Source organism: Mobula hypostoma, chromosome 12 (assembly GCF_963921235.1).
Source record: "Mobula hypostoma chromosome 12, sMobHyp1.1, whole genome shotgun sequence".
Taxonomy (NCBI): Eukaryota; Metazoa; Chordata; class Chondrichthyes; order Myliobatiformes; family Myliobatidae; genus Mobula; species Mobula hypostoma.
This window is the reverse complement of record NC_086108.1, coordinates 13,481,184-13,508,005: the sequence shown is the minus strand read 5'-3', so window position 1 is coordinate 13,508,005 and position 26,822 is coordinate 13,481,184. Positions and strand designations below refer to the sequence as shown.

Below are 26,822 nucleotides of genomic sequence, written 5' to 3'. Positions count from 1 at the left end.
TGTCCTTGCTTTTGTATTCTATTCTTCTCAAAATGAATGCTAACATTGCAATTGCCTTCCTTACCAATTCAACCTGCAAATTAACCTTTAGGGAATCTTGCAGGAGGACTCCCCCAGTCCTTCTGCACCTCTGATTTTTAAATTTTCTTCCAGTTTACAAAATAGTCCACACCTTTATTCATTCTGCTGAAGTGCATGACCATACACTTCACTACATTACATTTCATCTGTCACTTCTTTGCCCATTCCCCCAATTTGTCTAGATCCTTCAGCAGCCACCATCCTTCCTCAACACTGCCTGCCATTCCACCTATTGTCATATTGTCTGCAAACTTGGCCGCAAATCCATCGTTGACATGGATGAAAAGAAATGGTCCCAACACCAGTCCCGGGGCACACTACTGGTTACTGGCAGCCAGCCAGAAAAGACCCCCTTTACTCCCACTCTTTGCTTCCTGCAAGTCAGCCAATTTTCTATCCAGCTTAGTATCATCCCTGTAATACCATTGGCTCTTGTCTTATTTAGCAGCCTCATGTGTGGCACGTTGTCAAACACTTTCGGCACATTCAAATAAATACCATCTACCAATTCTCCTTTGTCTTTCCTGCCTGTGATTTCCTCAAATAATTCCAACAGATTTGTCAAGCAAGATTACTCTTTTGGAAAACCATGCTGACTTTGGCCTATTTTATCACGTGCCTCCAAGTATCCCAAAACCTTATCACTAATAATAGACTCCAACATTTTTCCAACCACTAACTGGCTTATAATTTTCTTCTTTCTCCGTCGCTGCCTTCTTAGAGAGTGGAATGACATTTGTAATTTTCCAGTCCCCAGGAAGCATTGAAGAATGTAGTGATTCTTGTAAGATCATTACTAATGTCTGCTTAATATCTTCAGCTCCCGCTGGTGTAGTCCATCTGATTCAGTTTACTTATCTACATTCAGACTTTTAAGTTTCCCATGCACCTTGTCCTTAGTAATAGCAATGACACTCACTTCTGCCACCCGACACTCTCACATTTCCGGCATTGTGTTAGTGTTTACCACACTGAAGACTGACACAAAATACTTCTTAAGTTTCTCCTCCATTTCTCTGACCCCCATTACTACCTCTCCAGTGTCATGTTCCAGCGGTCCAATGTTCACTCTCATCTCTCTTTTACTCATATGTATATGAAATTTTTTTTTGTATCCTCTTTTATATTATTGGCTGGATTACATTAATATTTATTTTTTTCTCTCTTTATTGCTCTTTAATTGCCTTTTCTTGGTTTTTATAAGCTTCACAATCCTCTAACTTCCTGCTAACTTTTGTTATATTTTATGCCGTCTCTTTTGCTTTTATGCTGTTTTTGACTTCCCTTGTCAGCCACAATTGCCTCATCTCCCTTTAGAACACCTCTTCATCTTTGTGACCTATCTTTCCCATGTCTTCTGCATTTCGCCCAGAGACACCAGCCATTGCTGTTCTGCCGTCATTTCTGCTAATGTCTGCTTCCAATCAACTTTGTCAAGCTCCTCTCACATGCCTCTAGAATTCCCTTTATTCCACTGTAATACTGATATATCCTATTTTAGCTTCTCATACTGTTATTACTGCCTCTTTGAGGTTCCTTTACATTAAGCTTCCTAATCAAATCTGGGTCATTACATAACACCCAATCCAGATTTGCCATTCCCCAAGTGGACTCAACTAGAAGCTGCTATAAAAAAACCACATTGTTGGCATTCTACAAATTTCCTCTCTTGGAATCCTGCACCAACCAGATTTTCCCTGTCTACTTGCATATTGAAATGCCCCATGATGATCATGACATTGCCTTTTTGACATTCCTTTTCTACCTTCCATTTTAGTTTGTTGCCCATATCCTGGCTACTGTTTGGAGGCCTGTATACAACCTCCATCAGGGTCTTTTTACTCTCGCAGTTTCATAACTCTACCCATAAGGATTCTACATCTTCTGATCCTATGTCTCCTCTTTCTAAGGATTTGATTTCATTTTTTAACAACAGAGCCACCCCACCACCCTTTGCCTACCTGCCTGCCCTTTTAATACGCTGGGTATCCTTGGATGTTAAGCTCCCAACTATGATCTTTCAGCCACAACTCTGAGATGCACACAACATATCTGCCAAACTCTAACTGTGCTACAAGATCATTTACCTTACTCCTTATGCTCCATGCATTCAAATATAACATGGCCTGTCTAGTATTCATCACCTTTTTCATGTTGGCTCCCTGTTACACTTTAACTCATCCACCGACTGCTATTTTGCCCTGTCGGCTGCCTGTCCTTGCTCACAGTCTCACTGCACACTGCAACTACTTGTATACCAACTGTCCCATCCTCAGCCCCATCACTCCAGTGCCCATCCCTCTGCCAAGTTAGTTTAAACCCACCACAGCAGCTCTGGTGAGCCTGCCTGCAAGGATATTGGTCTCCCTTAGATTCAAGTGTAACCCGCCCTTTTTGTACAGATCATACCTTCCCCAGAAGAGATACCAATGATCCAGAAATTTGAATCCCTGGCCACTGTACCAATTCTTCAGCCATACATTCATCTGCCATATTACCCTCACTGGTGCATGGCACTGGCAGCAATCCAGAGATTATGACCCTGGCAATTCTGCTTTTCAAGTTTCTGCCTAACTACATATATTCTCTCTTCAAGATCTCTTGTCAAGACCTACTTATGTCATTGATACCAATATGTACCAAGACTTCTGGCTGTTCACACTCCCCCTTTAGGATGCCAAGGACCCGATGCAAGACTTCCCTGACCCTGGCAGCTGGAAGTCATCATACCATCCGGGTATCTCTTATGTCCACAAAATCTGATTTCTGCTCCTCTATTAATCTCGGGTAGTAATCTCGGGATTACTACCTGTGCCATGTGCTAGCAAGGGCAAGAATAGTAGGATTAGGCAGATGAATGCGTGGCTGAGAGACTGGTGCGGGGGCAGGGCTTCAGATTCTTGGATACTTGGGATCTCTTCTGGGGGAAGTACGACCTGTTCAAAAAGGACAGGTTACACCTGAACCCAAAGGGGACCAATATCCTGGCGGGAAAGTTTAATAGAGCTATTAGGGAGGGTTTAAACTAATTTGGCAGGGGGATGGGAACCGGAATGACAGAGTGGAGGAAGGGGGTAACAGAAATAAATCTAAGATAGAGAGCAGTAAAGATGTCAGGAAAGACAGGCAGGTGATGGGGCAAATTTGTAGCCATTGGGATGAGTTGCAGTGCAATAAAGTTGCAGTGAAATCAAAGCGAAAAGTACCAAATACTGGTCTTAAGGTGTTATACTTAAATGCACACAGCATAAGGAAATAAGGTGGATGATCTTGTCGTACAGCTACAGATTGGCAGGTATGATATTGTGGCCATCACTGAGGCATGGCTAAAGGATGCATGTCTCTGGGAGCTGAACGTCCAAGGATACACAGTGTATCAGAAGGATAGGAAGGTAGGCAGAGGGGGAGGCGTGGCTTTATTGGTAAGAAATGATATTAAATCATTAGAAAGAGGTGATAGAGGATCGGAAGGTGCACAATCTTTATGGGTTGAGCTAAGAAATCACAGGGGTAAAAGGACCCTGATGGGAGTTATTTATAGGCCTCCAAACAGCTGCAGTGATGTGGACTACAAATTACAACAGGAAATAGAAAAGGCTTGTCAGAAGGGCAGTGTTATGATAATTGTGGGGGATTTTAACATGCGAGTAGATTGGGAAAATCAGGTCGGCACTGGATCTCAAGAGAGAGAATTTGTAGAATGTCTGCGAGATAGCTTTTTAGAACAGCTTGTTGTTGAGTCCACTAGGGGATCGGCTGTACTGGATTGGGTATTGTGTAATGAACCGGAGGTGATTATAGAGATTGAGGTGAAGGAACCCTTAGGAGACAGTGATCATAACATGATTGAGTTCACTGTGAAATTTGAAAAAGAGAAGCCGAAATCTAATGTGTCGGTATTTCAGTGGAGTAAAGGAAATTACAGTGGTATGAGAGAGGAACTGGCCAAAGTTGACTGGAAAGGGACACTGGCGGGAAAGACGGCAGAGCAGCAGTGGCTGGAGTTTATGTGAGAAGTGAGGAAGGTGCAAGACAGGTATATTCCAAAAAAGAAGAAATTTTCGAATAGAAAAAGGATGCAACAGTGGTTGACAAAAGAAGTCAAAGCCAGAGTTAAAGCAAAGGAGAGGGCATACAAGGAAGCAAAAATTAGTGGGAAGACAGAGGATTGGGAAGTTTTTAAAACCTTACAAAAGGAAACTAAGAAGGTCATTAAGAGGGAAAAGATTAACTATGAAAGGAAGCTAGCAAATAATATCAAAGAGGATACTAAAAGCTTTTTCAAGTATATAAAGAGTAAAAGTCAGGTGAGAGTAGATATAGGACCAATAGAAAATGATGCTGGAGAAATTGTAATTGGAGATAAGGAGATGGCAGAGGAACTGAACGAGTATTTTGCATCAGTCTTCACTGAGGAAGACATCAGCAGTATACGGGACACTCAAGGGTGGCAGGGAAGAGAAGTGTGTGCAGTCACAATTATGACAGAGAAAGTACTCAGGAAGCTGAATAGTCTAAAGGTAGATAAATCTCCCGGACCAGATGGAATGCACCCGCGTGTTCTGAAGGAAGTAGCTGTGGAGATTGCGGAGGCAATAGCGATGATCTTTCAAACGTCAATAGATTCTGGCATGGTTCCGGAGGGTTGGAAGATTGCAAATGTCACTCCACTATTTAAGAAGGGGGCAAGGAAGCAAAAAGGAAATTATAGACCTGTTAGCTTGACGTCGGTGGTTGGGAAGTTGGAGTCGGTTGTCAAGGATGAGTTTAGAGAGTACCTGGAAGCATATGACAAGATAGGCAGAATTCAGCATGGTTTCCTTAAAGGAAAATCCTGCCTTGACAAATCTATTACAATTTTTTGAGGAAATTACAAGTAGGCTAGACAAGGGAGATGCAGTGGATGTTATATATTTGAATTTTCAGAAGGCCTTTGACAAGCTGCCACAGATGAGGCTACTTAACAAGATAAGAGCCCATGGAATTATGGGAAAGTTACATACGTGGATAGAGCGTTGGCTGATTGACAGGAAACAGAGAGTGGGAATAAAGGGATCCTCTTCTGGTTGGCTGCCGGTTACCAGTGGTGTTCCACAGGGGTCCGTGTTGGGGCCGCTTCTTTTTACATTGTACATCAATGATTTGGATTATGGAATAGATGGCTTTGTGGCTAAGTTTGCTGATGATACGAAGATAGGTGGAGGGGCCGGTAGTGCTGAGGAAAGTCTGCAGAGGGACTTGGATAAATTGGAAGAATGGGCAAAGAAGTGGCAAGTGAAATACAATGTTGGAAAGTGTATGGTTATGCAACTTGGCAGAAGAAATAAACGGGCAGACTATTATTTAAATAAGGAAATAATTCAAAGTTCTGAGATGCAACGGGACTTGGGAGTCCTCGTACAGGATACCCTTAAAGTTAACCTCCAGGTTGAGTCGGTAGTGAAGAAGGCGAATGCGATGTTGGCATTCATTTCTAGAGGAATAGAGTATAGGAGCAGGGATGTGATGTTGAGGCTCTATAAGGCGCTGGTGAGACCTCACTTGGAGTACTGTAGACAGTTTTGTTCTCCTTATTTAAGAAAGGATGTGCTGACATTGGAGAGGGTACAAAGAAGATTCACTAGAATGATTCCAGGAATGAGAGGGTTAACATATGAGGAACGTTTGTCTGCTCTTGGACTGTAATCCTTGGAGTTTAGAAGAATGAGGGGAGATCTCATAGAAACATTTCAAATGTTGAAAGGCATGGACAGAGTGGATGTGGCAAAGTTGTTTCCCATGATGGGGGTGTCTAGTACAAGAGGGCATGACTTCAGGATTGAAGGGCACCCATTCAGAAAAAAAATGCGAAGAGATTTTTTTAGTCAGAGGGTGGTGAATCTATGGAATTTGTTGCCACGGGCAGCAGTGGAGGCCAAGTCATTGGGTGTATTTAAGGCAGAGATTGATAGGTATCTGAGTAGCCAGGGCATCAAAGGTTATGGTGAGAAGGCGGGGGAATGGGACTAAATGGGAGAATGGATCAGCTCATGATAAAATGGCGGAGCAGACTCGATGGGCCAAATGGCCGGCTTCTGCTCCTTTGTCTTATGGTCTTATGGTCTTAATGGAAACCCGTATCACTACTGTCCTTCTCTTCGCTTCCCTCCTCCTTCCCTTCTGAGGCACAGAGCCAGAGTCCTGGTCTCTTATTCCCCCTGGTAGGTTGGTCCCCCCACCTACAGTATCCGAAGTGGTATACTTATTATTGAGGGTATTCTGCACTGGCTGCCCTTGCCTTTCCCTCACCTGACAGTTACCCAGGTATCTGCCTCCTGCAAACTTAGGGATGACTACCTCCCTGTAGCTCCTATCAATCAGCTCCTCATTCTCCCGCAGGAGCTGAAGATCATCCAGCTGCAGCTCCAGTTCCCTCACATGGTCTCTAGGGGGGGACAACTCAATGCACTTTGTGCAGATGTAGTTATCAGTGAGACTGGAAAGTCTCCAAAACTTCCCACATCTCACACAAAGAACATACCATTACCTCCAGATCCATTCTCAGTGTATTAGTTACGTATTAACAGGGGGAAAAACTTACTAGTAACTTTCTTATTCACTTAAAACCTCCACCTGTGCTTTCCCGGGCCAGTTCTTGCTTAAGTCTGTTAAGCTAAAGCCAGACCACTCTAACAATGCCCCACTCTAACGATGGCCGCTCTGCTTGTACTTTTCTTTTTATTGGCCTTCTGCTGATTGCCGCTGCTGACAAAAAAAGCTGAAGGCACCTCAGTTCTTTTCAAAACACGTGCTGTGTCACCAATGAATGACCTTTTCGCGCTGATTGTCACCTGCCAAGAGAAAAGCCCAAAGCACTCGAGTTCTTTTCAAACCACGCGCTGCGTCACAAATGAACAACCTCACACAGTAATTGCCAGTATCCAGCATGAATTATAATTTTAAATTTCTAGAGCGTGACCTTCACTTATAACTTTAGACACCACAGGGACATGGAGTAATGAAGCAGAATTGTCAATACTGAATCGGTGTAGTGTCAGTCCTTCCACTGGTGAAGCCAATTTAAGAAGACAAGATGTAAGAGGATATCATTTAGCCCCTTTGCTTGCCCTGTTGATCTGTTACCTGGGTGTCCTGTTCCCTTTCTGGCCTGTCCCACACTCCTACCGGAGTCTGAAGTACCTGGTGATTTGTCAGTATATGATTCACAAGCACCAGACTTGCATCTTGCCCTTTTGAGAAATATCTGATGATGAAAGACTTCTTTTAGAATGACAAGAATTCAATAATTAGCATAAAGAAGATTCACTCTGACAAGATGACTTCTAGAATTTGTAATCAAACAGACTGCAATCAGTAATGCACTGCTGGCTGTGATGGGATAATCAATGAATGGCCTATGGTGTTCCCACAGAATTTAATTTAAATTAATTAAGTGCAGAAATTAAAAGCTCTGGGCCATTGGCCTGCATGATTCTGCCTAGACTGGAATCAATTTAAAGTGAAGCTTTCTATTTTGGTCACATTTAATCTTTGATCCAATTTCTGATGCCCCATTAAGATGAAAGCTCAATAGGACACAGGGAATGATGAGAAGCATTGCCCATGACTAACTAATAGCAGTCCATGATGGTGTAGTGCTGTATCTTTAACATGTAGAAATCTTCAACATGTCACTCACTCTGTGCACTCCTTCAGTCTCAGGTCTTTTACTGCACCCTGAAGCCACTGCCTCTACTTCACGTTTCAGAGCACAATCTGCAGGCAAGAGTCCACATGTTAAAGTCACAGTCCGCTCAGTAGGACACTCGATATTACAGTAGAGTCCCAGGGCGAGGTTCTGGATCTAGGTGTGGGATGTGACAGTGCTGATATATAGCCTCCCCACAAAGTCACACTGTGTTCTGTAACAAAGGCAGGATATCAGCGTGGTCCCTCTGTTCCAACACTTCCACGGTGAGTAAGGATGGGGTCCTGCTGGTGAACCAAAGACCGTTCATCAACCAGCGCACAGGCAAGCTCGTCCATAGTACAAGCCCTTTAGCCCATGATGTTGAACTGACCATTTAACTATTATAAATCAAACTACGCCTTCCCTCCTACATAGCTCACCATTTACATAAGATCTATACGCCTATCTAAGAGTTTCTTAAATTGCTGGATCACAGCGACGACTGTGGCCCCACATTGATAACAATTTGCCCATCAGATTCTGAGGTAGTTTTTGCATTATTCCTCAATCCGGATTAGGATAGTGTCTTGTGCTCTGAACAAGATATGTGCAGTAATATTTTGAGTGTGACTTCACTGAGTGCCTTTTGGAAATCTGAACATCCCATGCTGTCAGGTAGTGTCCAGGATCAGCCATGGTCCCACGGACTAGCAGAACGGCTCAGGGCCGGTGACTTCTTATCATCTGTGGACACAGCGATAGAAATACCTACTGCTCGGAAAAAATCTTTCTACTGTAAACCTGTATAGACTTGAGAAATCACAGTTCATACTCTAATTAATGCCCTGTTGCAATTGCAAGGGTAGAATTAGACAATTAAATATGAAAGAAAAAAATTAATAATAAAATGAGAAACATGTGGATCTTGGCCCAGGGATTGCTAGTTTCCTGTAACTGATTTTCAGCCTGATGATGTAGCATAAAACGCGAGTGTTAGTGTATGTAAATAGATAGTGAAATAAATGGAGAGGTTGCTGGAAAGGAGCCACAGATTGTGGAACTGAGCAAATGTGAGGTTTGCAGATGCGAGGCTGTACGTGAATGGAGTGAAGCCATCTATTGCAGGGGAAGGTGCAACTGGCATTTGAATTGCTCTATCAGACCAATACTGTGCTTGCTTTTAGTTAGGGGGCAGGGTTGAACAGGCAGCTGAGAGACAGAAGAGGGAGAGGTGATCACTGCCCAGTGGTTCACTCAAAACCAGTCTCACTCAGCAGGGTATCAGCTGCTGAATAAGGGTAAGTACACAGAACTCACTTCATTCGGTGTGCATGTTTGTGTGTGTGTGTGTATGTCTGTCTGTCTGTCAGTGTGTGTCTATATGTGTGTGTGTGTCTGTCTGTGTGTGTGTCTGTCAGTGTGTGTGTCTGTCTGTGTGTGTGTGTGTGTCTGTCAGTGTGTGTCTATGTGTGTGTGTCTGTCTGTGTCTGTGTGTCTGTGTGTGTCTGTGTGTCTGTGTGTGTCTGTGTGTCTGTGTGTCAGTGTGTGTCTGTCAGTGTGTGTCTATGTGTGTGTGTGTGTGTGTGTGTGTGTGTGTGTGTGTGTGTGTGTGTGTGTGTTTATGTGGTGGCTGTTAGATCTAACCAGGCCATTTCTCAGTATTACTGCAGTGTGTATGAGCTGCTGACATTGTGTTAATGTAGTTCTGTTTAGATAACTGAAAGCAACGAGATTTGTGTTCAAACTCGTCAACTGCACCTTACAGTAACACATTCACCTCTGTTTTCCAGCTGGCCCCACAAATGTGCTTCTCTCCTCTTCCCACTTTACTCCACCCCCACTCTCAATCCTTAATCTTCCCCCCTACTCTTCATGCTTTATCTCCCTCATCACTCCTCCATCCACATATCCACATCCATGTACCCTCTCTTATATTTTATCCCCCCACTTTCAGACCCTCGTCTTTCTCTAAAATCCCTATCTACCATCACATTAAATCTCTTCCTATTTTCATAGTTTCTCTACTCCTTCCTCTCGTTCTCACACCATCCTCTCCCCATATCTCCATCTAATCTTTCCTTCCCACCCAGCCAGCCATCTTCTCATGCACGCTATGCCTTCCTCTTCATCTGACTATCCTTCTTCATCTGTCTACCCCTCTTTCTACCTACCCCTCTTTCAGTCTGCCCCTCTTTTCAGTCTGCCCCTCTTTCTGTCTATCCCACTTTCTGCCTACCCCACTTTCTGCCTGCCCCTCTTTTCTATCTGTCCCTCTCTATCTGTCTACCCCTATTTCTGTGCACCCCTCTTTCTATCTGCCCCTCTTTCAGTGTAACTCTTTCTGCCGACCCCTCTTTCTGCACATCTTTCTTTCTGTCTGCCCCTCTTTCTATCTACCTCTCTTTCTCTCTGCCTCTCTATCTGTCTACCCCTCTTTCTATGCACCCTCTTTCTGTTTACTCCTTTCTATCTGTCTACCCTGTTTCTGTGCACCATTCTTTATCTGTCTACCCCTCTTTCTGTCCATCTTTCCTCATTTTCTCTCTGTTCATGCTTTCTTTCCATTCTCATCTTGCATTCTATCCTTTTCAACTCCATTCTTCCACCCTGCTTCACTTTCCATCTCTTCCCTCCCAGCTCTCCTCCTCCCCTTCTTGCTGTGCCTCATTCTTTATCTGCTCTTCCTTTATTCTCTGACAGCTTCACTCCTCTTCCTCGCTTATTGCAGCAAACTCAGCCCACAACAGGACCATCCCATCAGTTCACAGCTTTCCTCTCCCTATTTGCCTGAATCCTTCACGCCCATCAGTTTCCTGTAGCCATTTACCTGAACTCGACAGTAGCTATTTAACCCACCAGCCTGCATGTGTCTGGGATGTGGAGGAAACTGGAGCCACTAGGGGAAACCCATGCAGTCACAGGGAGAACGTGCAAACGCCACACAGATATCTCCCAGTGTCACGACCGAGCCATTGTGCGAAACTTCTTGAAACGTAGACAATAGTAGTAGGTGTGGCCATTTGGCCCCTTTAAGCTTCTTCCACCATTCAACTGCTCAACATATCCACAATCCTTCCATGTCAATTCTACATGTTTAATCCTCTGAACTCAAGGTGAAATCCTGGCACACTTAATCCCAGGTACAACCCCATTTGATTCTTCCCATATTTTCATAAACTTCCTCACATTCTACTGCTCTCCTGTAAACAGGAGAAACAAATACCAGCAAATTCAACTGGTCGAGGTGGTAACAAGCTTCAGTCTCCATCAAGGTCGTGACATTGTCCTAGTTGTTCTGTTAGGTTCTGGGGACAGAGAGTGGTGATAGGGATCGGGTTAGTGTTTAGGTACAGGGGTGTGTTAGCAGAGATCAGGCTAGGTCACACGGCTTTCAATCCGTGCTCAGGGGTTGAAGGCCAGTGATGTAGATGTGTGATGAAGGACTTCAGGCCAGCAAGCGCTGTGGACAAAGAACATCGAGGACCCCAGGTCAGTGGGTTTCAGGATCGAAGGTCCTTGTGGTCAGGATGCATGAGGGCCAATGATCTGATCCCCTAGGTGTGTAAGTTGCCAAGTATGGAGTTCAGCGAGATTCCTGGGGTCGGTATGGACGATCAAAGCCTGAAGATCAATCGGAAGTCCAATGGCCAAGGCCCTGGGTCTCTGATTCCCGTGGGAGAGCTGGAGATCAGTGTCTGTGAGTCCCATGGGAGAGCTGGAGATCAGTCAGTGTCTGAGATCTCTGGAAGAGCTGGAAATCAGAGTCTGTGAGTCCATTGCGAGAGCTGGAGCTCAGTGCCTGAGATCTCTGGGAGAGCTGGAGATCAGTGTCTGTGAGTCCAGTGGAAGAGCTGGAGATCAGCGTCTGAGATCTCTGGGAGAGCTGGAGATCAGTGTCTGAGATCTCTGGGAGAGCTGGAGATCAGTGTCTGAGATCTCTGGGAGAGCTGGAGATCAGTGTCTGAGATCTCTGGGAGAGCTGGAGATCAGTGTCTGTGAGTCCAGTGGAAGAGCTGGAGATCAGTCAGTGTCTGAGATTTCTGGGAGAGCTGGATATCAGTGTCTGAGATCTCTGGGAGAGCTGGAGATCCGTGTCTGTGATCTCTGGGAGAGCTGGAGATCAGTGTCTGAGATCTCTGGGAGAGCTGGAGATCCGTGTCTGTGATCTCTGGGAGAGCTGGAGATCAGTGTCTGTGAGTCCAGTGGAAGGGCTGGAGATCAGTGTCTGTGAGTCCATAGAACCATAGAACCATAGAAACTACAGCACAGAAACAGGCCCTTTGGCCCTTCTTGGCTGTGCTGAACCATTTTCTGCCTAGTCCCACTGACCTGCACACGGACCATATCCCTCCATACACCTCCCATCCATGTATCTGTCCAATTTATTCTTAAATGTTAAAAAAGAACCCACATTTACCACCTCGTCTGGCAGCTCATTCCATACTCTCACCACTCTCTGTGTGAAGAAGCCCCCCTCTAATGTTCCCTTTAAACTTTTCCCCCCTCACCCTTAACCCATGTCCTCTGGGTTTTTTTCTCCCCTTGCCTCAGTGGAAAAAGCCTGCTTGCATTCACTCTATCTATACCCATCATAATTTTATATACCTCTATCAAATCTCCCCTCATTCTTCTACGCTCCAGGGAATAAAGTCCTAACCTATTCAACCTTTCTCTGTAACTGAGTTTCTCAAGTCCCGGCAACATCCTTGTAAACCTTCTCTGCACTCTTTCAACCTTATTTATATCCTTCCTGTAATTTGGTGACCAAAACTGAACACAATACTCCAGATTCGGCCTCACCAATGCCTTATACAACCTCAGCATAACATTCCAGCTCTTATACTCAATACTTTGATTAATAAAGGCCAATGTACCAAAAGCTCTCTTTACGACCCTATCTACCTGTGACGACACTTTTAGGGAATTTTGTACCTGTATTCCCAGATCCCTCTGTTCCACTGCACTCCTCAGTGCCTTACCATTAACCCTGTATGTTCTACGTTGGTTTGTCCTTCCAACGTGCAATACCTCACACTTGTCAGTATTAAACTCCATCTGCCATTTTTCAGCCCATTTTTCCAGCTGGTCCAAGTCCCTCTGCAGGCTCTGAAAACCTTCCTCACTGTCTACTACACCTCCAATCTTTGTATCATCAGCAAACTTGCTGATCCAATTTACCACATTATCATCCAGATCATTGATATAGATGACAAATAACAATGGACCCAGCACTGATCCCTGTGGCACACCACTAGTCACAGGCCTCCACTCAGAGAAGCAATTCTCTACCACCACTCTCTGGCTTCTTCCATCGAGCCAATGTCTAATCCAATTTACCACCTCTCCATGTATACCTAGCGACTGAATTTTCCTCACTAACCTCCCATGCGGGACCTTGTCAAAGGCCTTACTGAAGTCCATGTAGACAATATCCACTGCCTTCCCTTCATCCACTTTTCTGGTAACCTCCTCGAAAAACTCCAACAGATTGGTCAAACATGACCTACCACGCACAAAGCCATGTTGACTCTCCCTAATAAGTCCCTGTCTATCCAAATGCTTGTAGATTCTGTTTCTTAGTACTCCCTCCAATAACTTACCTACTACTGACGTTAAACTCACCGGCCTATAATTTCCCGGATTACTTTTCGATCCTTTTTTAAACAACGGAACAACATGAGCCACTCTCCAATCCTCCGGCACTTCACCCGTAGACAACGACGTTTTAAATATTTCTGCCGGGGCCCCCGCAATTTCAACACTAGTCTCCTTCAAGGTCCGAGGGAACACTCTGTCAGGTCCCGGGGATTTATCCACTTTAATTTTCCTCAAGACAGCAAGCACCTCCTCCTTTTCAATCTGTATAGTTTCCATGGTCTCACTACTTAATTCCCTCAATTCCATAGATTTCATGCCAGCTTCCTTAGTAAATACAGACGCAAAAAACCTATTTAAGATCTCCCCTATTTCCTTTGGTTCCGCACAAAGCCGACCACTCTGATCTTCAAGAGGACCAATTTTATCCCTTACAATCCTTTTGCTCTTAATATACTTGTAAAAGCTCTTTGGTTTATCCTTCACTTTGACTGCCTAGGCAACCTCATGTCTTCTTTTAGCCCTCCTGATTTCTTTCTTAAGTATTTTCTTGCACTTCTTATACTCCTCAAGCACCTGATTTACCTCCTGTTTCCTATACATTTCATACAACTCCCTCTTCTTCTTTATCAGAGTTGCAATATCCCTTGAGAACCAAGGTTCCTTATTCCTATTCAATTTGCCTTTAATCCTGACAGGAACATACAAACTCTGCACTCTCAAAATTTCCCCTTTGAAGGCTTCCCACCTACCAATCACATCTTTGCCAGAGAACAACCTGTCCCAATCCACGCTTTTTAGATCCTTTCTCATTTCTTCAAATTTGGCCTTCTTCCAGTTCAGAACCTCAACCCTAGGACCAGATCTATCCTTGTCCATGATCAAATTGAAACTAATGGTGTTATGATCACTGGAACCAAAGTGCTCCCCTACACAGACTTCTGTCACTTGCCCTAATTTGTTTCCTAACAGGAGATCCAATATTGCATCCCCTCTAGTTGGTCCCTCTATATATTGATTTAGAAAACTTTCCTGAACACATTTTACAAACTCTAAACCATCTAGACCCCTAACAGTATGGGAGTCCCAATCAATGTATGGAAAATTAAAATCTCCTACCACCACAACTTTATGTTTCCAGTGGAAGAGCTGGAGATCAGTGTCTGAGATCTCTGGGAGAGCTGGAGATCAGTGTCTGTGAGTCCAGTGGAAGAGCTGGAGATCAGTGTCTGAGATCTCTGGGAGAGCTGGAGATCAGAGTCTGTGATCTCTGGGAGAGCTGGAGATCAGTGTCTGAGATCTCTGGGAAAGCTGGAGATCAGTGTCTGAGAGTTCACTGGAGGTAAGAGGCAGGGCGTGGGGGAGCATGTTAGTGTGTGAGTGGGTGGGTTGGAGGGAGTAAAGGGGCTTCCCTTGCTACTATTTGACTGCTGTTCTATTGTTGTTGGTTGTGTTGTTCTATTGAACATTGTGGGCTTGCTATGTTGCTGCTGTGTTATGTGGTGCCCCTCACAGGCTGCCCCAGCACATCATCAGATTGTGTTGGTTGTCAATTCAAACGATGCCTTTCACTGAATGTTCAATATAGACGTTAATCCAGTTCTGAAAGATTGGAATCATGTAAACTACACACAGCATCGAAGGTCAGGATTGAAGCTGCTGATCTGGAACTGTGAGGCAGTTGCCCAACTGTGCTGTTTCTGAAACCTTATTACTTCCATTCTGATCGCATTTTCCTTGCCACTGAATCTAGGTCAGCTAGTCCTTGTTTTTCTCTTTCCGGTGGGTTGGTAGCTTTATCACTCTTGGATCTGCAGCAGCTGTTCCAGAATCGATAAACTTGAATCCAATGCAGACACTGTCTCCATGGCTACCACGGTTAGCACCCTGAGATTCAGATCATCAAGCCCCATGGTTGATTGTCTTTCAATCACATTAATTCCCTTTAATTCCTCCTTTTTCACTGGACTGTCATCTAGAGTGAAGACAGGTCCAAAGTACTGTATTTACATAACTGTGCTGCCATTTCTTGGCTCCATTTTAACTCCAGTCCAGCTCTGACTGTAACAGCATTTGGATCTCTATGTTTCACATACCTGTAGAAGTTTTGCAGTTCACTTTCATGTTAGCGTCATAGCAGAGCCCTTTGACCCATCAGGTACTGTTTGTCTTATATTCTTATAAGTTTACTGGTATACTTCATTTTCCCTCTTGGTGGAAGACTCTCTACTGGCAGAGTCTCTGCCAAATCAAAGTACATTGAGTTTTTATACTTTTAAAAACAAAGGTACCAGCAGGTGATAAAATACACCTGTTAAATAGTTCCAATTGTGCAGTTTACATTTCAGGTTTCATCATTCCATTGTATCACATATGGGAGCACAGCTTGAAAGCTTGGGAGCACAGTATGAGCGCATCAAACACCTTTGTTGACACAGAGTAATTCTCATGAATTGTCTAACAGTTCGAGGACAGAAACTGCAGGGATGTAGAATTAGTGGTGTGGGGGCTGACTTTGGGGTATAAAGAAATCCCAATTATTTACAGATGGGAAAATATGTCATCCACTATGTTTGAATTGAAAAATGACTAACAAATCAGTCTGGAACTTCTCTTGATCTCTGTAACAATGATGCAAAATATCTTGGTTGAAGATGTCTGATGTAATACAGGCCAATCAATGTTACTCTCATTGTCTGTACCTGTGTCCAATATATGTGAGAACGTATGATAGTCACGTCAATTTACAAATCAAGTCTTTAGATTGCTGTGGAATAGTCACCCGTGCTATGTAGCCAGTACAGGTTGTACACACAGCTGATCTTTAATGTCCAATTTACATTTTAAAATTATTCATAAAGACTGTTTCTTCTTTGTGCTAATAAGTGTCATAACTTATTATTGTCGAATAACAGTATTATTAGATATTATTATTAAATGGTGAAAGGCCTTGATAGAGTGGATGTGGAGAGGATGTTTCCTATAGTGGGAGAGTCTAAGACCAGAGGACACAACCTTAGGATAGAGGAATGTCCTTTTAGAATGGACATGAGGAATTTCTTTAACCAGAGAGTGATGAATCTGAGGAATTCTTTGCCCCGGGCGGCTGTGGAGGTTAAGCCTTTATGCATATTTAAGGCAGGGATTGATAGATTCTTGATTAGTCAGGGCACGAAGGGAGATGGAGAGAAGGCAGGAGATTGGGGCTGAGAGGAAAAATAGATCAGCCATGATGAAATGGAGGAGCAGACTCGACTGGCCAGATAGCCTAATTCTGCTCTTATCATCTTATAACTTAGACTTTAGTAATGGCAGCTTCTTCCCAACATTTCCTTTAATAATAAGCATTGTCTATCCATTGCTAAAGTTCAAAGTAAATTTATTATCAAAGTACATATATGTCTCCATATAACCATACAACAATTACAGCACGGAAACAGGCCGTCCCGGCCCTTCTAGTCCGTGCCGAACTATTACTCTCACCTAGTCCCACCGACCTGCACTCACCCCATAACCCTCCATTCCTTTCCTGTCCATATATCTATCCAATTTAACTTTAAATGACAACATCGAACCTGCCTCAACCACTTCTGCTGGAAGCTCGTTCCACACGGCTACCACTCTCTGAGTAAAGAAGTTCCCCCTCATGTTACCCCTAAACTTTTTCCCTTTAACTCTCAACTCATGTCCTCTTGTTTGAATCTCCCCCACTCTCAATGGTTAAAGCCTATCCATGTCAACTCTATCTATCCCCCTCATAATTTTAAATACCTCTGTCAAGTCCCCCCTCAACCTTCTACGCTCCAAAGAATAAAGACCCAACTTGTTCAATCTAGGTTGTGAAACCCAGGTAACATTCTAGTAAATCTTCCCTGTACTCTCTCAATTTTGTTGACATCTTTCCTATAATTTAGTGACCAGAACTGTACACAGTACTCCAAATTTGGCCTTACCAATGCCTTGAACAATTTCAACATTACATCCCAACTCCTATACTCAAAGCTCTGATTTATAACGGCCAGCATACCAAAAGCTTTCTTCACCACTCTATCCACATGAGATTCCACCTTCAGGGAACTATGCACCATTATTCCTAGATCCCTCTGTTTTACTGCATTCTTCAATGCCCTACCATTTACCATGTACGTCCTATTTTGATTAGTCCTACCAAAATGTAGCACCTCACATTTATTAGCATTAAATTTCATCTGCCATCTTTCAGCCCACTCTTCTAACTGGCCTAAATCTCTGCAAGCTTTGAAAACCTGCTTCATTATGCACAACTCCACCTATCTTAGTATCATCTGCATACTTACTAATCCAATTTACCACCCCATCATCCAGATCATTAATATATATGACGAACAACATTGGACCCCATACAGATCCCTGAGGCACACCACTAGTTACCGGCCTCCAATCTGACAAACAGTTATCCACCACTACTCTCTGGCGTCTCCCATCCAGCCACTGCTGAGTCCATTTTACTACTTCAATATTAACACCTAATGATTGAACCTTCCTAACTAACCTTCTAACTACCTTATCAAAGGCCTTACTGAAAACCATATAGACAATATCCACCGCTTTACCCTCGTCAAATTTCCTAGTAACATCTTCAAAAAATTCAGTAAGATTTGTCAAGCTTGACTTTCCATGCACAAATCCATGTTGACTGTTCCTAACCAGACCCTGTCTATCCAGATAATTATATACACCATCTCTAAGAATACTTTTCATCAATTTACCCACCACTGATGTCAAACTCACAGGTCGATAATTTCTAGGTTTACTCTTAGAACCCTTTTTAAACAATGGAACCACATGAGCAATACGCCAATCCTCCGTCTCCATCCCCGTTTCTAATGACATTTGAAATATTTCTGTCAGAGCCCCTGCTATTTCCACACTAACTTCCCTCAAGGTCCTAGGGAATATATTGTAAGGGCCTGGAGACTTATCCACTTTTACATTCCTTAAGAGTGCCAGTACTTCCTCTTCTTTAATCATCATAGTTTCCATAACTACCCTACTTGTTTGCCTTACCTTACACAATTCAATATCCTTCTCCTAGTGAATTCCGAAGAAAAGAAATTGTTCAAAATCTCCCCCATCTCTTTTGGTTCCACACATAGCCGTCCACTCTGATTCTCTAAGGGACCAATTTTATCCCTCACTATCCTTTTGCTATTAATATACTGTAGAAACCCTTTGGATTTATTTTCACCTTACTTGCCAAAGCAACCTCATATCTTCTTTTAACTTTTCTAATTTCTTTCTTAAGGTTCTTTTTACATTCTTTATATTCCTCAAGCACCTCATTTACTTCAAGCTGCCTATAATTATTGTAGATCTCTCTCTTTTTCTGAACAAAGTTTCCAATATCCCTTGAAAACCATAGCTCTCTCAAACTTTTAACCTTTCCTTTCAACCTAACAGGAACATAAAGATTCTGTACCCTCAAAATTTCACCTTTAAATGACTTCCATTTCTCTATTACATCCTTTCCATAAAGCAAATTGTCCCAATCCACTCCTTCTAAATCCTTTCGCATCTCCTCAAAGTTAGTCTTTCTCCAATCAAAAATTTCAACCCTGGGTCCAGTCCTATCCTTCTCCATAAATATATTGAAACTAAAATACTAATATAACTAATGTATATAATATAATATACTAATATTCTAAAAAAACTAATATACAACCCTAAGATTCATTTTCTTGTGGACATTCACGGTCCTTGAAAGTGAGTTGATAGGTTGTGGGAACAGTGGAATGAGTGAAGTTATTCCCTTCGGTTCAAGAGCCTGATGGTTGAGGAGTAATAACTGTCCTGAACCTGGTGGTGTGGGTCCTATGGCTCCTGATGACTGCAGTGGGAAGAGACCATGTCCTGAATGGCGAGAGTCCTTAATGGATGCTGCTTGCATGCAACAGCTCTTCATGTAGATGTGCTCAATAGCTGGGAGGGCTTTACCCATGATCGACTGGGCCATATCCACTAATTTTGTAGGCTTTTCCATTCAAAGACATTGTTGTTTCCATACCAGGCTGTGATGCAACCAGTCAGTATACTCTCCACTACACATGTATAGATGATTGTCAAAGTTTTAGATGTCATGCTGATCTTCACAAACTCCTAAGGAAGTGGAGGCACTACCATCCTTTCTTTGTAATTGCATTTACCTGCTGGACCCAGGACAGATCCTCCAAAGTGATAACACCAAGGAATTCAAAGGTGCTGACCCTCCTCACCTCTGAACTTATTGCTTATTTATTTATTATTATTATTTTCCTTTTGTATTAGCGCAGTTTGTTGTCTTTTGCATATTGGCTGTTTGTCTAGCTCTGTTAGATGCGGTCTTTCATTGATTCTATTATGGTTCTTGCTTTTACTGAGTGTGCCCACAAGAAAATGTATCTCAGGACTGTGTATGATGACATATTTGTACTTTGATAATAAATTTACTTTGAACCTTCAACTTATGGACCTCTGGTTTCCTCCTCCCAAAGTCAATAATCAGCCTCTTGATCTTACTGACACTGAGTGAGAGATTGTTGTTGTGGCACCACTCATCCAGATTTTCAATTTCCCTCCAGATCTTCTGGGGTTGAGAGAAGAACCAATGAAATGGTTGACCAGTTCTGACAACTCCAATTGTATAATAGACAACTTCCCCCTCAGACCTTCATACTTTCCTCCCTAAATTTCAGGGCACTGGTATTACAAGACCACAGGAGCAGAATTAGGCCATTCAGCCCATTGAGTCTGCTGCACCATTCATCATGGTCGATATATTATTCCTCTCAACTCCATTCTCTTGGCTTCTCCCGTAAACCTTGACCTCCTGACTAATCAAGAACATATGAACCTTTGCTCTAAACATATTAAATGACTTGAACACCAAGCCAGCTATGGCAATTGTTACGTACCCCGTAAATGGGTTGCCAAACCAGCAGAAATGGACCACTTAGTTGGAGTCTGGTTTACTAGAAACTAATAAAGTTTTATTAAAGAAATAAGTAACACAGTACTCTAATCGTAAGGATATAAATGGAACAGGTTAGCAATGATAAAACACACATGTACACAGAACTAGGGTAATAGGAATCAACCAAGCTCTATCGCAGTCTAGGGGTAAATGATCAGTCTCAAGTGACGCAGAGTTCAGTTCAGCTTAGTACAGTTCGCAGTAGTCGCTGTTGTGCCTTTGGAGAGAGAATATGCAAATTGGATTCAGACAGACCTTTGATGTTTTTCGTGGTTAGCTCTCGGGCGAACCCTTTTATGTCTTCTGTGGTCACCGACTGTGACCCCTCCATTCCGGATACGACCGTTCTTCCGCGGTGAACCCGGCACCCAGGCAAGGGTGGACACTCACACCAGGTTCCCGTCGATCGTCCCTTTTCACCCTATGTGTCTATGGTCGGTTCCCGCGATCAAACCTCCAAACTCCCACCAACTTGTGGGGGTACACCGCTCTTCCAGGGTCTCGTTATCTCGTGATCTCGTGGTGTCTCGTGCCTTAGCGAACCTGTTCTTTTTATCCCCCTGCTGGGGTATCGCCTGTCCATCAAACTTCAAACAGTTCAGGTTCAAAGCAACCGGTCTGTCAATATTCTGAAATGTGTTTCTTTCTCGTTAATCTCTCTCTTCTCTCTCTTATTAACATTTTGAATGTTTCTCCATTGGCTCACTTATCTCTCTCTCATTAGCATCAATCTTCTGATAACTTGGTTTTTCGTCACAAAATGAATTCCACATATTCACTACCCCCTGGCTAAAGAAATTTCTCCTCATCTCTGTTCTAAAGGAACATCCTTGTATTCTGAGGTTGGGGCCTGTGGTTCTGGGACTCTCCCTACAATAGGAAACATTCTCCCCACATCCACTTTATCTAGGCCTTTCAAAATTTGATAGGTTTCAATGAGATTTCACCCCCACATCTCTCCCCCCACCCCCAACCAACACACTTATTCCTACAAATGCCAACAGGTACAGGCCCAGAGCCATGAAATTCCCCTTATACATGAATCCTTTCATTCCTGGAATCATTCTTGTGAATGCCTCTGGACCCTCTCCAAAATTTGCACACCTTTTCTTGGATAAAGGGCTCAAAATTGCTCGTAATACTCCAAACCATAGGTGGTCTGACAAACGCCTTAAAAAGCTTCAACATTACATACTTGTTCTTATACTCTAGTCGTCCTGAATGAATACTGACATTGCATTTGCCTTCCCTTCTACCGATTCAATCTGCAAGTTGATCTTTATGAAATCCTGCACAAGGGTTCGCAAGTCCCTTTGCACCTCTGATTTTTGAATTTTCTCCCTGTTTAGACTATTTTAGACAACAGTCACCTTTATTCCTCAATCAAATGACCATTCACTTCCCGACACTATATTTTCTCTGCTACTTCATTGCCCGTTCCCCTAATCTGTCTAGATCTTTCTGCAGACTCTGCTTCCTCAACACTACCTGCCCCTCCACCTACTTTCCTATCGTCCACCAACTTGGCCATAAAGCCATCAACTCCGTCATCCAAATCATTGACATTTAACATGAAAAGAAGCAGTCACAACACCAGTCCCTGTGGAACACCTCTAATCACTGGGAGCCAACCAGAAAAGGACTCCTTTATTTCTATTCTTTGCCTCCTGCCAGTCAGACAATCTTCTATCCATTCTAGTATGCATACTGCAATAGTATGGGCTCTTGTTAAGTAGCCTGATGTTTGGCACTTTGTCAAAGACCTTCTGAAAATCCAAATAAACAACACCCACTGACGCCCATTTGTCTGTCCTGCTTGTTATTTCCTCAAAGAATCCTAATAGATTTGTCAGGCAAGATTTTCCCCAAAGGAAACCATGCTGACTTTGGCCTATTTTATCATGTGCCTGTAAATACCCCCAAACCTTATCCTTAATAATGGACTCCAACATCTTCCCAAGCACTCAAGTCAGGCTACTTGGCCTATAATTTCCTTTCTTCTGCCTCTCTCCCTTGCAATTTTCCAGTCCTTCGGAACCATTCCAGAATCAAGTGATTCTTGAACGATCATTACTAATGCCCCAACAATCTCTTCTGCTACCTTTTTCAGGAACCTAAGGTGTAGTCCAGCTGGTGCAGGTGACTTGTCTATCTTCAAACCTTTCAGCTTCCCAAGCACCTTTTCCTTAGTAATAGCAACTACACTCACTTCTGCTCCCTGACACACTCGCATTCCTGGCATATTACTCGTATCTTCCATAGTGAAGACTGATACAAAATACTTTTTAAGTTTGTCCATCATTTCTTTCTCCCCATTTCTACCTCTTCAGCAGTCTCGTATCCAATCTCGCCTCTCTTTATATATCTGAAAAAACTTTTGATATTTTCTTTTATATTATTGACTAGATTACCTTCATAGTTAATCTTTTATCTCCTTATGGGTTTTTTTTAGTTGCCTTCTGTTGGTTTTTAAATGCTTCTAACCCCAGAAGAGATCCCAATGATCCAGAAGTCTGAAACACTGCCCCATGCACCAATTCCTCAGTCACGCATACATCAGCCAAATCATCTATTCTCACCTACGGTGGTGCATGGCACAGGCAGCAATCAGAAGTCCTGCTTTTTAGCTTTCTACCTATTCTCCCTACATTCTCTCTTCAGGACTGGAGTACTTCAGTCTAGAGAACATCAGATTGAAGCACTCCATTTGAGTGGAAAATTGAATTGACTTTACTGAATTGAATTGACTTTATTTCTCACATCCTTCACATACATGAGGAGTAAAAATCTTTACGTTACATCTCTGTCGGAATGTGCAATTTGCAAGTTGTAATCAATAGTGCGTACAGTAAGATATACAACAGAACAGTCAATATAGCTTAGAAATACAATTGTGTCAGCATGAATTAATCAGCCTGATGGCCTGGTGGAAGAAGCTGTCCCAGATGCTGTTATTCCTGGCTTTAATGCTGTGGGTTACCATTTCCCAGATGTTAACAGCTGGAACAGTTTGTGGTTGGGGTGGCTCGGGTCCCCAGTGATCCTTCGGGGCCCTTTTTATGCACCTGTCTTTGTAAATGTCCTGAATAGTGGGAAGTTCACGTCTACAGATGCACTGGGCTGTCCACACCACTCTCTGCAGAGTCCTGTGATTGAGGGAAGTACAGTTTCCATATCAGGAAGTGACACGGCCAGTCAGGATGCTCTCAATTGTGCCCCTATAGAAAGTACTTAGGACCTGGGGACTCATGCCGAACTTCTTCAACCTTCTGAGGTGAAAAAGGTGCTGTTGTGCTTTTCTCGCTACAGCGCCAGTATGTACAGACCACGTGAGATCCTCAGTGATGTGTATACCGAGGAACTTGAAGCTGTTCACCCTCTCAACCCTAGATTCATTGATGTCAATAGGGGTGAACCTGTCTCCATCCATCCTGTAGTCCTTTGTTTTTGCGACATTGAGGGAAAAGTTGTTTTCTTGACACCACTGTATCAGGGTGACGACTTCTTCTCTGTAGGCTGCCTCGTTATTATTTAAGGTAAGGCTGATCAATTCTATTCCCAGAAGTCCCGGCACAACAGGATGATTGATTAACTCTACCTTGCACAGGATCCTATTTAGGACTATCAATTGGAATATCAATTGACAGATCAAAACCCATATGATACACCTTCAACTCTTCATCCTCTACAGTGTCATTTAGCCAACTTCTGTGATTTCCTGTTTGATTCTGTCCCTACATTCCCCTTCCCATGAGGTTCAGAGATGCTTTCGCCTTCATCCTGGTCCTTTGAGAAGATCCAGAGATAGAGTTGTAGAGTCATACAACATGCAAACAGGCCCTTTGCCTACATGATCCGTGGCACCCATGTTGTCCTGTATATTTGTCCCATCTGCCCAAGTTTGGACATACTGTAGCCTAATAAAATGTACATTTTTGATGGCTTTTAAATTTTGCTAATGTGTCCACCTCATCCACTATTTCTAAAAACTCATTCCAAGTACACACCATCCTTTGCATGAAGAGGCTGCCCCCGATATCCATTTTAAATCCCTTGCTCTTTACCTCATACTGCATAGTCTTACTCTACTTGCCCCATTCCATCAGAAGGTCCAAAGATACTGCCCCTTACACATACTCCTGTCAGAAAGAGCAGTGAGTACACCCTCTTCGCTCCCCCACTCCTCTCAAACCACCTCCTCGCTCTCCCCCTCTGCCCTTCCCATCTTCTCCATCCCTACCTCCCCCTCCCATCTCTCCTCCCCTTCCCATTTACCCTCTCCCTCTTTCCCTCACCCACTCCCCTCCCCATCTACTCTTGTCCCCTCCTCCCTTTGCCTCTTGCCACTCCCTTTGTCTCTTCCCCCTTCTCCTCGTCTCTCCCCTAAACCTCTACCTCTGTCTGCCCCCTCCCCTTACCCCATTTTCCCTCATCTCCATTTCCCCTTTCCCCGCTGTCCCTCTCTACCGCCCACCGCCTTTTAATTGCTAGATTGTTCCTGTGCTGTTCCATGAAATACATGGAGCTGTCGTAAATAGATTTTGATCCTGACCTCTGGTGGTCTGTGTGGCATTTGCGCTGCTGTTGGAAATTAAAAGACTGCAGTCTCTGAAAAGTAGCCCTAGCCTTGTCACCGTTGCTGACTGTGCTTCATCACACATCCTCCACCTGTTCAGCTTCTGAATCCTACACCACCCATCTGTTCACAGCCCTCGTATCATTTCGGTATCCACTTTCTGTCACTTAATTTCAAAGGTCAAACTACACGTACGTCACCATATGCTACCCTAAGGTTCATTTTCTTGTGGGCATTCATGGTAAGTACAAAGAAACACAATAGAATTAATGAAAGACCACACATGACCGAGATGGACAAACAGTGGATGTTCAAAAGATAACAAACTGCAAATATGAAAAGAAAAGAGGGAAAAAAGCAATAAATATGGAGAACACACGTGGTAGAGTCCTTGAAAGTGACTCCATAGGTTGTGGAATCATTTCAGTGTAGGGTAAGTGAAGTTATCTCCTCTGGTTCAAAAGCCTGATGGTTGAAGAGTACCAGCTGTTCCTGAACCCGGTGGTGTGGGACTTAAGGCTGCTGTACCAGCTCCACTATTTTCTCAATGTGAAGAGAACAAGGCCAGGATGACGGGGACCTTGATGATGGAAGATGTTTTCCTGCTACAGTACTCCATGTAACTGTGGTCAGTGGTGGGAGGGCTTGACCCGCAATGCACTGGTCTATATCTACTCATTTTTGTAGGCTTCTCGGTTTAAGGACATTGGTGTTTTTACATCAGGCCATGATGCAACCAGTCACTGTGCATCTATATGATGTTATCAGAGTTTGAGATGACATGCCCAATCTTCACAAACTCCTAAGAAAGTAGATGTCCCACTGTGCTTTTCTGTAATGGCGCTCATGAGTTGGAGGCAGGACAGATCCGCTGAAATGATAACACTGAGGAAATTAAAGTTGCCGGCTCTACCTCTGACACCCCCTCCCCCCCCCCGCCCCAATGAGGACTGGCTCATGGACTTTTGGTTTCCTCCTCTTATAGTCAATAATCAGCTCTTCGGTTTTGCTGACATTGAGTGTGAAGTTTTTATTGTGGCACCACTCAGTCTGATTTCAATCTCTCTCCAAAATGCTGATTCCCTCATTATCTTTAACTCAGCCAAGTTAAATGCAGCATTGGAACTCTCCTTAAGTAGTGTAGGGAGCTAAGCACACAGCCTTGTGGAGCACCTGTGCTGCTGGTGATTGTAGGGAAGATGTTGTTGAAAATTTGAACGGACTGGTAGTGAGGAAATTGAGGATCTAGTTCCCCAAAGAGGTATTGAGGCCAAGTTATTGATTTTCTTTTTGAAAGCCAAGATGTAGTTGATAGAGGTTCCTGATGTATGCATCTTCACTGTCCAGATGTTCCAGATTTGAGTGGAGAGCCAATGAGAAGGCATCTGCTGTTAACCTGTTGTGACTGTGGGCAAAAACGTCCTGTTTAAGATGATTTGCTGGGGAAAAGCAACAACTTGTTGGCCGTTCCCAAAGCAAGAAAAACAATTAAATGCTTTATTAATAACGCTCTTCCTGCAAAGATTATATGGTGAGCCATCACTGCAAACAATGTGGAGATGAGGCCAAACACACAGGTCAAGGTGTACGGGTGTGCTGCAAAGTCGGAGTGGGGTCAAGGCATGTTTGAGGAGAAGTGGTCAGAGCGAGGTTGAGACATGGTCAAGGCGGAATTGGGGCATGCAGAGTGGAAATGTCTTGGAGCCCATCTGCCTAAACTGTGAGTGAGATCTGATTGATCTAAGCGCCAGGAAGACTTGGAAAGTAGGGTACAGGCTGGAGCGTGGCGGCGGGGTCCAGACCCAGAAGGTATTGATGTGACAGAGACGGGGTCTCAGAGCAAGGGATGACCCAATATTTGGATGGTTTAGAGGCTGATCAGGATGGATTGAAAAGGCAGGGTGTCAGGACTG

The 26,822-nt window shown here is 43.5% G+C and overlaps 1 protein-coding gene across 1 annotated transcript in view; it reads left to right on the top strand.

The window, feature by feature from the left end:
* Nucleotides 1–8,983: 8,983 nt before the first annotated feature.
* Nucleotides 8,984–26,822, top strand: part of tnr (tenascin R (restrictin, janusin)) — a 213,470-nt gene continuing 195,631 nt past the window's right edge. Inside the window, exon 1 of the mRNA XM_063063628.1 lies at nucleotides 8,984–9,048. The gene's annotated coding sequence lies outside the window, so the exon portion shown is untranslated. The remainder of the gene's footprint in view (nucleotides 9,049–26,822) is intronic.